The sequence below is a fragment of the Pinus tabuliformis genome, chromosome 9 (genome assembly GCF_031772625.1).
Source record: "Pinus tabuliformis cultivar Carrire ecotype Pingquan chromosome 9, CPIR1, whole genome shotgun sequence".
Classification (NCBI taxonomy): domain Eukaryota; kingdom Viridiplantae; phylum Streptophyta; class Pinopsida; order Pinales; family Pinaceae; genus Pinus; species Pinus tabuliformis.
Window position 1 is genome coordinate 1,921,022,376 of NC_142307.1, and position 12,258 is coordinate 1,921,034,633.

General features: G+C 36.8%; 2 protein-coding genes and 1 pseudogene across 2 annotated transcripts in view; all 3 read right to left on the reverse strand.

Moving 5' to 3' along the window:
- LOC149156612 (uncharacterized) overlaps nt 1-12,258 on the reverse strand; it is a 248,462-nt gene that overhangs the window by 235,760 nt on the left and 444 nt on the right. The window lies entirely within an intron of this gene.
- LOC149156613 (putative transporter AQR1) overlaps nt 1-12,258 on the reverse strand; it is a 147,575-nt gene that overhangs the window by 134,785 nt on the left and 532 nt on the right. The window lies entirely within an intron of this gene.
- LOC149156614 (GDT1-like protein 3 pseudogene) overlaps nt 1-12,258 on the reverse strand; it is a 153,611-nt pseudogene that overhangs the window by 19,418 nt on the left and 121,935 nt on the right.

A 12,258-nucleotide genomic window follows, 5' to 3' on the forward strand; every position in this document is an offset into this window, starting at 1 on the left:
TTTTGTGGGAGATGTTCAACTGAGAGCTTTTGCATCTTTCCTCAACAACCCCATTGACTGGTAAATTGCTCATTAAGTAGCGGAGAATAACTTCAAATGCAATTTGTGGATTAGAGGGTAGTATTATGGGCCAAAGGATGTCCTTCTTACACATTGCAGTTGGATGAACTCCCCAAGGCATGCAAATTTTATAGCCCAAAACAGGCAAGAGGCCATTAATAATTGCAAAGTACAGATTGAGATATTATCAAGGACAGTTGTAGGAGGCATTCAGCCCTGGAGACAAGCCACAGAAGACATACACAGAAAAGATCCATTCAACCCTAGTAACTTTGCAATGGTTTTGAAGAGAGTACACCGATACATTAAGTGTATGGAGAATTGTGGAAACATTGGGTAGGCGTCAACTTCCACTACCAATGATATAGCTACATTCCACAAATTATTAAAAAGATGACAACATGTCCATGAAGGAAGAACTTTCCTGTTGGAGGGAGGTTGAAGAAAGGAAATGTTACTATCATGCACATGAAGCAAGGGAGGTTGACTGCAATGTTAGCAACCTCCATGGAAGCCATTGCCACTCAAACTTAGATTGACTACTTGGTTGCATAGGGACATGCAATAGTTTTGGCTGGGGGAGATGACAAATGCCCAATTTAGCATTTTTCTAGTATTGGTCTAATACCTTTTTGTCATCTTTTCCCATTTTCATGTCATCCTAAGACCCTTTTTGTTCAATGAAGATGTATTTTTGATCAAGGTACAGTTATCTTCTTAACATGTAATTTTAATGCTCATTCTTATGCATTTAGGGAGATAATTATTTTTCTATGCTAACCAGTGGTAGAGTTGCACAGGTACCTTCAGACGGGGGCAAAACGTAGGTGCTACAACTCATTATTGATGGTCGTTGCAACTCATTGTTCGAATACAGGTGTTGCAACTCCTTGCTGTTGGTTGCTACAACTAATTGTTCCAGTGCAGATGATGCAACTTCCAAGTGTCGCCACTCATGTTGCAACTCCTTGTTACTACAATTCGCATAGCATTGTTGCTACAACTCACTCCAGAACTGCTACTACAACTCTCTAATAGTAGACCATTGGGGAAGGGCATTGCAACTATGAGACAGTTGGTATGACACATCATCTCAACCGCATAGCTATCACCAACAGAGTGTTGAAAAATGTAGCTAGTGCCAGTCTTCATAATTTTAGTTGAGTCATAATGTAATGTATTTGTCAAAAGAAACAAATCGACTTATTAAAGCATGGGTTTCATGCTTGGGTCAAATATTTTTAGGTCAAAGCCTCCATTGTAGGCTTTTAGGGTTTATTTTAAGAGTCCTTATCTTTCTCATCATGTAAAAGACCCTTCTTGGGCTTTATCTATAAAGAAAGAAATTTATTTTGATATAGATTACGTCTTGTGGTCCTCATCCACCAAGTCGACCTCAACTCGGACAAGTCAGCCTCAAGAAAGACAAGTCGGCCTAATTGGGAGGCAGAATCCACTATAGAAAGGCAGCAACTCAACCTCATTTGGAACAAATCTTAAGCAGGTTCGATCTACGGTAACTGGAGGAAGAAAAGAGAATGAAATCCCTAAGAAGAAGAAGGAAAACCTAGTGAAGGAGAAGGAAGTCTTTGTCAAGCAAAATAAGTCAAATTTTCTCTCTCTACTACCACACATGCGAAGTTTCTAGGTTGCTAGGGAGACCGAAATTTCAGATCTGTAGTAGGGCTGAAATTGTAGAAGCTAGGGGCCAAAAATTATGTGTTGTTGTTGGGTTGAAGCTGGGAGGCAAGAGGAGACTACTAAAGTTTGCAGAATCATCTTGGAAGGTTGACTTGGTGGAGGAGGAAGGTCTTTTGGTCAGGTCTAAGGTCTTGGTTTGTCTCAACTTGATTTGAATCTATTAGTGGAAGAGTTTGACTGGGTTTTCCCCTATAGAGGGGTTTTAGCCCTGGCTAAGTGCCTATATCTGGTGTCATTGATCTTCATGTTTTGATTTGATGATTGCTTGATGAAAGAAGATAAAAGAAGAACATAAAGAAAGTTAATAAGACTACAAGAATATCACAAGTAATTATCAACATAAGAGAATCTTTCTGCTTTTCTGATTTTCTAACATGGTATCAGAGCTAAGATGAAGGAGGAAAGAAAAAGGCAGCTTGAAGATCTATTGAAAGAAGGGTTAAGAAGGAAGGAATAAGAAAAGCCTACTATTCATATCTAGCAGTGTGGAAAAAGTCGCAATAAAATCGGTGAAGTCTGTTTTTTGGACTAGCCGATTTTATCGACCGACATTTTGGCGATTTTTTCCTAATCGAAAAAGTCGGGATTAAATTGGGAGTTTTTCCAAAAAATCATGAGTGAGGTAGTTTCTTTAATGGCTAAAAAAAATTGAAAAAATGGGGATTTTATCAAAAAAGTCGGGATAAAATCAGGAGTTTTTCCAAAAAATCGTGAGTGAGGTAGTTTCTTTAGCAACTTAAAAAAAAATGAATATTTTTGTATTTTTTTGTATTTTGCTGACTTTTTGCTGACTTTTTCAAAAACCTCCCGATTTTAACGACTTTTTCAATTTTTAGACCCTTGTTGATTTAATCCCGACTTCAACTTCTTCTACATTGATATTAAGTAAAGGAGATATTATAAAGTCGATGGCAACCTCAATGAAGACAGAAAATAAGCTAGAAGGAGCCCCTAACTACAAGGCATGGAAGAAGACGATGGATCTTATTCTTGCTAAACATAAAGTTTTGGATTTTTCTCAAGGAAAAGTTAAGAAACCTACAAATGATGCAGGAAAAGAAAAGTACATGGAAACTAACATCTTGGCCATGAATCTAATAGTAGATGGAGTGAAGGACAATCTAATCCCATACATATCCAATATAGACTCTGCACAAGAAATGTATGAAGCCCTCTCCAAGTTATTTACCATCAAGAACATTGGTCAGATAGCTAGTCTCAAGAATGAACTAAGAACAATAAAGATGACACTGGATCATCCTATTTTGTAAGAATCTCTAGAATAAGAGATGAACTCCAAGCTATTGATGAAGTTGTACCAGAGAAAGAACTCATGATTGCTGCACTACTAGGTCTACCAAAATCTTGGAGCTCTTTTGCATCAGGAATTAGTAGTTGGAAAGATACACCAACCTTTGAACAAATGTGGAATGCATGTAGTCAAGAAGAAGCCCGCATCTCATTAGTAAGTAACAAAAAGGAGGATGAAGAAAATAACACTTCAAATGCCTACTCTGCTCATCACAAGAAAAAGGGAGTATACAAGAAGTTCAAAGGACCAAAGAAGAAGGTTGATTTATCAAATATTGAATGCTACAATTGTCATAAGATGGGACACTACAAAAGTCAATGTCCTGAAAATACAAGAAACAAGAAGAGAGAAAGAGAACATGTAAATATTGTCGATGAAGCTCCACCCAATAAAAACAAGACTGAAGAATCCTAAATCAAAGACTTATTTGCTAAAGTACCTTAGGCATACTATCCCTTGCATATCCTTCTACTTTAAGTTTTGTACTGTTTTTCTTTTATGTTCTAATTTCTAGAGTTCATAGATCTAATATATCTTGTTAGAAATTTTTGAATTGTTTAAAGTTGTAGGTATCCCTCAGAAAGATTGGATTAAGAGGGAGCCTTCACCATTTTACCAAAAGATAAGTATATTGTTCTTTGTTTCATATTTCATATTTGGTTTCCTATTCACATCAAGATTTGTATGTATTGTATACTCATAATCCTTTCTTTATATTTTCCTTGGTAGGAAAGCTTGCAAAACACAGAAAGGTTATGGAGGAAACTTCAAAGGAAAGATTTGAGTCATAAAAGAAGCTTTGTTGCAACGGAAGTCCTTCAAAATGATACTTTACAAGGTTTGTTAGAGAACAACTCAATGTATGTCTCAGGCTACAGGTTTAGTTGCAAGGTTTTCTTCATACAAAAGGTATGATCATTCTTCTTTTGAAATTTGCTTTACATTACTAACATCTTTACGTCTAGGGTTTTGAATCATAGAGAATCTTGTTAGGGTGATTAATAATTAGATTGAACCTACCCTTGTTATACTATCTCTTGTCATTTGTTTATTTTTTATGAAACCCTAACCTTTAGGGTTCACTGTAAAACCCTAACCTTTTGATGCTAAGGGTATGTCAATGTTAATAATGAAACCCTAGTTTAGTTAGGGGTGTTGATAAAGTCTAGAACATATAATGAAATGATATTCTTTTGAAGTTTAGGGTTTTGATAATGTCGTGGTAAAAACCCTGGTCCTTCAAGGTTTTTTGTTAATGTCTAGTTTATATAATGAAACCTTAGATCTTCAAGGTTTGGTGAATTAGGGTTTATGAAAAAACCCTTGTAATAGTTATAGGAAGATTCTAGGAATGAAAACCTAGGTGTATATTCTTCTGTGTGATCAAAACCCTAGTCTAGTCAAAATCGTTATCTAATTTTGGAATTTGATGTTTGCATCTAGGGTTTGCATCATAGAAAGAAATTGATATAAGGAAATAATAATGAAACCCTAGAGATGAAATGTTGGTATGCTAACTTAATTGTTGATATTCATATTTTAGTTTTTCAAATCTAGGGTTTGTAACAAAACCCTAGTAGAGATTGATATTCTAGGGCATGGTAATGAAACCCCATAAATATATTATTTTCGATTATTGATGTGATTTAGTTTTGATGATGAAATCCAAGGTTTACAACAAACCCTAGTAGATTTTGACATGTAATTCTAAAATCACATCGTTGAAACTTTATGATTAGATTGATATTTTGATTGAGTTATTGATATCTAAGGCTTTATGTCCCGTAGATGGAGTCTAGCGTTTATGACAAAACCCTAGCAAGATGTTGAAGTCTAGTGTATAAAAGATGGGACCCTTGCTAATTATGAACCTAACTAGGTTTAGGTATTTGATGTCTAAAGCTTGAATGTTTTGATGCTTCCACTGCAATAACATGATTTTGATATGGTTGACTTCATGCTTATGTATATTTGTATTTGGTTTTACTTGCTATTAAAGTTTTGCAGGTACATAATCTTCAAGATGATGAAGATGTTCATAATTGAAGATGATGATAATAATGAGCATGATGAAGGAAGCTATAAGAATGATGATGATCGACATGACCTTGATGCCATGAGAAAGAAATGAAGCCTTGAAAGGTTGAAGTCTCTCCAATGCTATAAAAGAAGGAAACTGTTGAGTTGAGAGGAAGCTTAGATAGAAGAAAGGGTATATCTCCCCAGTTAAGAGGGAGGACATATTATGACAGTGATAGTAAATACCTTGAAGAAAGAATGAAACTGAATAATGAACGAAAGTACTACAGATAGATTTGCAAACAAAAGACTTGAGAAGTATTGAGGTTGTATTTGGTACTACTGAAGAAGTGAAAGAAGAAAGAAAACTTTTGACAAGTTGTATTTGGATAACTTGATGATGATATAAGTAGCATCAGAATGATTAAGGACCCCAAAGGTTTGTGTTTACTTGTATATATATTTGAAGGTTTATTACTAATTGGGGTTGTGATTGTGCAGGATCTCTCCGTAAAAATGTTGAACGTTTGAAGCATGCTTGGATTGGTGAATATATATCTGATTGAGTTGATTAGGAGAGATAAAGCATCTTGGGACACCAAGATGCTTGGGAGGACATCTGGCTGGCCTACGCGTTGATGTCTAGATCCCGAAGTAGAGAGGGTGGCGTTGGTCTTGGAGCTCAGATGTTGGATACGCACCTAGATCTTTGGGTTGGTGTTAGAGCTTCAAAGCCTGATGGTACCTAGAGTGGCTAAAGCTTGAGTACACCTTAGTCCCACCCAATTAGAGTACCCTAGTCAAGTATCTAATCTATAGTACTGTGTGTTGTGAATCTTCATAAAGCATATCATTTTGAGATCTTCCATGTACCTTGTATATATGTAATTATGAATACATCTCTAGTTAAGAGGGAGTGTTGAAAAATGTAACTAGTGTCAGTTTTCATAATTGTATTTGAGTCATAATGTAATGTATTTGTCAAAAGAAAGAAAAAGAATTTTTATTGTAAAAGAAATTAACTTATTAAAGCATGGGTTTCATGCTTAGGTCAATTATTTTTAGGTCAAAATCTCCATTGTAGGCTTCTAGGGTTTATGTCAAGACTCAAGAGTCATTGTCTTCGTCATCATGTAAAAGACCCTTCTTGGGCTTTATCTATCAAGATAGAAATTTATTTTCATGTAAATTAGGTCTTATAGTCCTCCTCCACCAAGTCAGGCTCAACTTGGACAAGTCGGCCTAATTGGGAGGCAGAATCCACTATATAAAGGCAGCAACTCGACCTCATTTGGAACACATCTCAAGCAAGTTCAATCTGCAGTACTGGAGGAAGAAAGGAGCAAAATCCCTATGAAGAAGAAGGAAAACCTAGCGAAGGAGTAGGAAGTCTTTGTCAAGCAAAAGAAGTCGAATTTTCTCTCTCTACTACCACACGTGCGAAGATTCTGGGTTGTTGGGGAGGCCAAAATTTCAGATTTGTAGTAAGGCCGAAATTCTAGAAGTTGAGGGCCAAAAATTCTGTGTTGTTGCTAGGTTGAAGATGGGAGGCAAGAGGAGACTACTGAAGTTCGCAGAATCATCTTGGAAAGTTGACTTGATGGAGGAAGGTCTTTTGGTCAGGTATAAGGTCTTGGTTTGTCTCAACTTCATTTGAATTTATGAATAGAAGAGTTTGACTGGGTTTTCCCCTATAGAGGGGTTTTAGCTCTGGCTGAAAGCCTATATCTGGTGTCGTTGATCTTCGTGTTTTGATTTGATGATTGCCTGATGAAAGAAGATAAAAGAGCATAAAGAAAGTTAATAAGACTACAAAAATATCACAAGTAATTATCAACATAAGAGAATATTTCTGCCTTTCTGATTTTCTAACATAGAGTGCCCAAAGAAGTCAACCGATCAATCTCCTAATCAAGAAAGTGACAAAGGAAATTGGTCGCTCAACAAGGAAAGATTGACCCAACCACCACTTGTCACATAGTTGAACAGGTTAACTCTTTCCCAATTTTTCCATCTTTTGGTGGAATCCTTGTAACTGGATAGAACAATCAAATTCTCATGGTTGTCCATAAAATCCTAGGGCTAATTTAGGTATTTAACATCATGTACAAAAGCCTATGCTCTATTCAAGCTGGAAGAGTTGGTAGTCAGAGAATCAACTAATTCAAGAGAATTGTGATTGTAATTTGAGTTTCCGCCGTACAAGTTTTCATTCTGTTCCAATTTGAGTTAATGGTGTGTCGATTGATTAGTGTCTTACTGTTTTATTAACCAGTTCCTCGCCTAAGGAAGTAAGGCCCCCTCCTTAGCCACGTACTGTCTATAACTTTATAGTGTAGTTGTAGTTTCATTTACAATCCTTTTACTTTGTTTCTTACCTTGTTGCAACTCAAATATTTAATATTGTTGTAACTTTGTTATTTACATAGTGTTGCAACTCTCAAATGTATACATTGCTGCAACTCGTTAATTAATATCATTATAACTTGTGAACTGACTATTACTACAATTCGTGTGCGATCATAGTTGTAACTCGTGATATATAGTATTGTTGCAACTCCGCATTTAACATTTCAGTGCTTTGTTTTACAGATTCCATTAATTACTCTATTTTCAGATTGATTTCTACTTTACCATGTCTTCCAAAAATTGCAATTATTAATTCAGTTCATGGTGTAATTCTTTATAGCACAGTGTGGTTTGAATCTCTTACAACTTTTTGTTTATTGTAGTTTGTTAGCCATTGCATTTCATGTGCATTCCTGTTACAGAATTTAAGATCATCTAAATCCTTGAACAAGTCACCCTTGAAAGCCAGTGTGATTTACTTTTTTCCTTAATGGTGTGTATACCTGTGTTGGGGGTTACATCGTCAATATTCCTCGGCCCACTAAGTAGACGACTAATATTTACTTTCCTGCAACTTGACTAGTAATTCTACCTATGTTGGGAGTTATAACATCAATCTTCCTAAGCCCACTAGGTAGAAGTGTGTTATTTACTTTCCTGCAAAAATGTGGTGTGGTTTTTCTGGTGACTTGTGAAAGTATCTTAATATCTTCCCCTGTGACATTCATTTAGAATACTACAACCTCATCAACAATTTCACAGGATTATACTAGCATATATAGTGCACGACAGTTCAAAAGTTCATACAAACACCGGATTGATAATTAAATGAACAGTTCCTCAAATATCTGATAAGTAATTAAAAGGTAATTGAAAAGTCAGTCAGACCCACAACACAAACAACTTGGAAAGTCATACTATAGTTTTGTTGGAAATAAAATTTGAATAGAAGTACTAGACAATAGCTCCTCTCTAAGGTGCAGGATCTTTTATAAATGTTTTCTTTCTTTCTCATTAGATGGATCATAGGACTAATCTTTTGGCCCATGTTATACTTTTCCATTAATTTGAGTACGCATGAGTAAAGGCAATTGAAGGAGAAAACCTTGAATGGAAAATCCAAAAATGCTTGTGCTGGAAAGTTCCTAGGCTTACCGAGCATGCTCTAATCTGCCTATGTTATATAGGAACTTTAGGGTCCATTACCTACTTACTGAATAGTTTGCATTACTCAAATTTAAGTTTACGGCAGTAATATGTATATCTTGAGCAATGTTGCACGAAGCGGAAGCGAAGCGGAGGCGTTTTTTGGAAGCGGGGACGCCGAAGCGTCATTTTCCAAAAATCTAGGAAGCGAAGCGTCCGCGGAAGCGTCTGCTATATATATATTTTTTTTATATTTTTTTGCATTTATACTCAAAACAAACATCCCAAATACCAAATTAATTGTAGAAGACATGAAAACATGCATATTTTTGCATAAATCAAGATAGATATAACATCCATTGTACATTAATGATCTAGAATCTAGATTCTTCTCCTCTTGTCTAGCCTTTGCCTCTACCTCGATTGTCTAGGGATATTAGTCAACATTGCCCAATTTTGATCAAACTACCTAATTCAAGACTTAAAATATGGTAGAAAAAGCTTAACATGTTTGATCAATGATTTTAACTTGATTGAAAGGTAATTTTTTTCTAAGGGCGTGCCGCATGACAAAGGAGTTCAACAATTAACACCACCAACACTAGGGTACATATAGGGCTTGGTGCTCTTGATTAAATGCTAATCGCATACCTTCATACTTGATATAATCTAATGAAATGCCACAATCCCATTGATCCTGAATTCCTGAAAACTGTTAAGTTTGCTGAATTTTGAATAGGATATGAAATTCTATTTTCTCCATATGAAGTCCAATGAGGCTGGAACCACTCTCAAACATCCTGAGTCATTTCATGGTAATGTTAAAAATTTAAGTAAAAGGATGAAAATGAAAAATAAAGGAGATTCTCCTTTATTTTTCATTTTCATCCTTTTACTTTAAGAATTTAACATTACCATGAGGGAGCATCTGCTATATTTATATTTTTTTTTGCCTTCATTCGTCACCCTAACCCAAGGTGGACCCACCCCCAACAAGCAAACTCACCTAAAATTAAAAAAAAATGAAAAAAACGATTTTCTAAACGCTTTTTCGGAAGCTTTTCTGGAAGTGTACGGGAAGCGTACGCTTCCTCCTCCGAAACACCACGCTTCCGACGCCCGAAGCGCCGTACGAAGCGCACTTCGGCGCTTCAGAAGGAGCGTTTCCGTACAGCGTTTCCAAATTTCCAGGAAGCGGCGTTTCCATACAGCGCTTCCAAATTTCCAGGAAGCGGCTAAAAAAGCCGAAGCGGCGCTTCCAAATTCGGAAGCGCCGCTTCCGGCCAAGCTTCCTAGGCGTTTCCGTACGGGACGCACTTCGGGGCTTGGAACCAGGGGGGGGGTGCGCTTCGTGCAACACTGATCTTGAGTATTGCTTGAATAGATATATCTTGAATGCAGAGATGTGGTTGATCTTGGCATAACAGAGCTGTAGAGTGTTTGTTCTCTTTTGGCATTGGCCTTGGCACCTCAAGAAAACATAAATATGAGTTTATGTAATACATAACCCAAACGCGCTGTAATACAGAACCGACACACCATTCAAACTCGTTCCTTATGCTAACACTCTAACCAAAGAGAAATCAAGTAGTGGTTAATCTACCAACGAACACAGGCTTGGGGAATGTATGCAACTCAATTAAGAAAGGAATCAAGCTGCAGTTGTTGTGTATAGAATTAATGAAACTCACAAAGCATATTTTAACCCTATGATCAAACGAATTGGTGATTGGCTTTAACTAACAACAGAGCTAGAGAATCATTGAGTTACCGGGTAATGCTTGTGGTTTACACGGTTCCCAAACAACAGATTTAAACCCAAAGAAGAATCAAGCATACATAAACTCAATCATGCGGCAATGAATCACACCATAACCACAAAGATTTAACCCTAGAAATACAAACCGGAAAACCAGTATTGAATTGCTTTACTCAGCCCATTTTTCTCAGCGATTGCAGAATTACAATGGTATTTTGACTCTCAGGATACATATTAGAATCCCATATATCTTCTCAGAGACACTTTTCTTCTTTGCCAAAGAACCTTTTCTCCAATGCTATGCAGACATTTATAGGCTGAATTTGCTTGCCAGGAGCATCTGGAAGGCCAAGCATCCCCGACTCTTCAGCTTCATAACTCCAGCACTCTTCCTCCTTTGGAATTTGCTGGCAGCATTCCGATTCACTGTTCCTTTGCCATTTGTCTTTTTTCTTCTTTTAATTTTTTGATGCTTCAATTATTTTATGCTTTCCTTGGGTATGCAGCATTTTGGAGGCAAGCATGGCCCCCTTCACACTGTAAACTGTTTTTTTGTCCTCGTCATCAACCTTGTAGGCTCAACCCTCTATTCCTAGCCAACCTTCTGATCTTGCCAAGTTTTCCTTCGTTGCTGAGCTATTTTAAGCATTTGACTTTTGTTTGGATCTGGTTTCGGATCAATCACCAAATACAAGTACTTTGGCTTGGCCAAAATGCTGCAACAGGAATACTCTTCCAGCAAAACAACTAGGACTTGTGTCTAGCCTCAACTATTTATCCATGCCTCGAGGAGATTTCCCTGGTTACACAACTGAACCGCAACCGTGTTGACAGGCCATTGTTAGTTTGTAAAGCCAGAGTTCCAGGCAACCTGCCCAATGTGGAAGTGACCAGGGTCCACATGAATGAGACCAGTCCAACATCATACTTGCAAGTTTGCCAGGAGGTCACTATGAATTGCTGGCCACTGGCAACAGCTCAACCTAGTGAATCTTAATAGATTCCATTCTAGAACACATATGAATCTCTAATTCATAATTGTATGAAATTATATGCAGTGACCGTAGTCTTGGCAATAATATCAAAAGCACAGCCTAAAACTTATATAAGTTATTCAGCATCAAAATAAGTCTCAGTTGTCCACTCAAGTCATCTTAAACACAATATTCCGAGCATTATAACTTAGGTCTTGTTCTTGCAGAATCCTTGTAGCTTCAATCAAATACTTGGAAAACATTGCTAATACACCTATTTTAACTTGTGCTCCAAGACTTCTATAGCACGCTTGCATACTAGTTATGAGTAAGCCCTCCTTGATGGCCTTTTACCATTGGCTAACCCCAAGGGTTCAACATTGGGATCTTTTACCATAAACGAACCTCAACGCCATGAGTCAAATCATGAACCAATTCTGGTAATATGCCTCCACCGCAATATCACAATCAAATAGGAGCAACCAGGCTCCATGATCAAATATAAGTGAGCAACCCCTCTCAAGCTCTCAGGAAAGAGCACATTAGCCCAGTAACACAATGATAATGTCAACCCTTATAAATAGAATTGCTCCGGATATATGAAGACCTTCCCAAGGCGAGACAGACATCTCTAATGTTTCGAAGTCCAATATCTAAACTCATCCAAGCATCAAGCCCCTGCTAATTTGAAATTTCCGCATCCAACATCTATTCATGGGAAAAATCTAACAGCATACAGAAAACCATGTCTATAAAGTGACTGAAAGTAATCTGCAAATTAACCCATGATATCAATTGGTAGATAACTATTTATTGTTCCCATTAATACTTTAAAAAAATAATATATATAATGGATATACAGTGCTATCAATAAATAGAATAATTTGATAGTTTTCTCTGCTTTATGATATTGTACGATCATAGTCAAAGAAATTAGT